The following is a 1,579-nucleotide window of genomic DNA, read 5'->3' on the forward strand; positions in this document are numbered from 1 at the left end:
AAATGTGCTTGACACAATGGATGGATGTATGGATTGTGATAAGAGTTGTATGAGCCCCCAATAAAATGATTTTTTTTAAAAAAGGAAAGAAAACAAGTCATTAAGACCCCAGAGGCTATTTTATCTAATCGCTGAGCACCATTTAATTTCTTGGAAATAAATATTTTAATTGACATGTTTTTCTCATGTTTTCCTCAGCTGCCTTATATTTGGCCACAATGAGAGTAAAGTCAGAGGATCCTGAAGCTTGAGCTCATGTTGAGATTCTAAAAAGTGAGGAGCAAATACTTAAATTCTCCTAGTAACATAGCTGGCTATGACGTAATAGCCTGCAGCAGTATACACTGCCAAAAGTAAAGGGCATTCCCCTAGTGGATTGTTAAGCATTTTCTTGGAACTAGGACACAAAAATGAACCTGACTCTGTTCTGACCCTTTGAATGCTGGGTGTGAGTGTGGGGGTTCACCCCATCACCTGGCCAGCCCTAAGGCTATGGGTTGGGTGCTGCATGAGAGGGAGAGGCAATGATGAAGGACGAGAAGCATGATTTCAACCTTAAAATCCAGTGTACAAAACATCTGCAGTGAATTTTGAAGGATGAGTAGAATTGAGCGGAGGTGCATTGTTTGTTTTGTTTTGGTTGTTAGGTACCAGTGAGTCAGTGCCGGCCTAAAGGGACACTATGCGCATCAGAACACTGCCCTGTCTGGCACCATCCTCACAATTGTTTCTGTGCTTGAAACCATTGCAGCCTCTGTGTCAATCCATCTGGTTGGTCTTCTATGTTACCAGCATGACCGTCTTCTCCTGACAACATGTCCATAGTAAATGAGATAAAACCTTATCATGCTCATCTCCAAGGAGCAGACTGGTTTGTCCTTTTTTGGCAGCCCATGGTACTGTCCCAATGTTCTTCACCAGTACCACAATTGAAACACGTCTTTGGCTTCCTTATCCTATGTGCAACTTTCACATGCAAATGAAGCAATTGGAAATCCCATGACTTGGGTCAAGTGCATCTTTGTCCACATTGTAGGTAGAGCAAACAGCAGGGCGGTCACAGTGTTCACTCCTGGCAGCAGTGTGGGGGTGACTTGAAAGACAATGGGAGTGCAGGAGTGGTAATATGTTATGGATTTTCTCTCTTTCCCTCAAAATACACTTTGAAATCCTAACCCCTTTGCCTGTGATGGTAATTCCTTTGAGAATAGAGCTGAAGAACTTATCTTGGTCTATCACTGAGGTCATTTTAAGATGGAGAATGTGTTAAACCTAAGCAATTTTGAAATTTAAAAAGAGAAGATTAGGCACAGAGAATAAAGTACAAATGGGAAGAGAAGCTGAGACAAGATCTTGCTTAAGAGAGGATAGAAGAGTATTCTCTTAGAGGCTTTGTTGTTAGGTGCCGTCAAGTTGGTTCCAACCCATAGCACCTGTATGTACCATGAAAAATTGCCTAATTCTGGGCCATCTTCACACTTTTTCTTATGTGTGAGCCCATCGGTGCAGTCCCTGTGTCAATTCCTCTTCTCAAAGGTCTTCCTCACTTTGCTGCCCCTCTACTTCCCAGGCAGGATAT

This window comes from Echinops telfairi, unplaced genomic scaffold, assembly GCF_000313985.2.
Source record: "Echinops telfairi isolate 266 unplaced genomic scaffold, ASM31398v2 ScPeMD7_7462;HRSCAF=8500, whole genome shotgun sequence".
NCBI classification, from domain to species: Eukaryota; Metazoa; Chordata; class Mammalia; order Afrosoricida; family Tenrecidae; genus Echinops; species Echinops telfairi.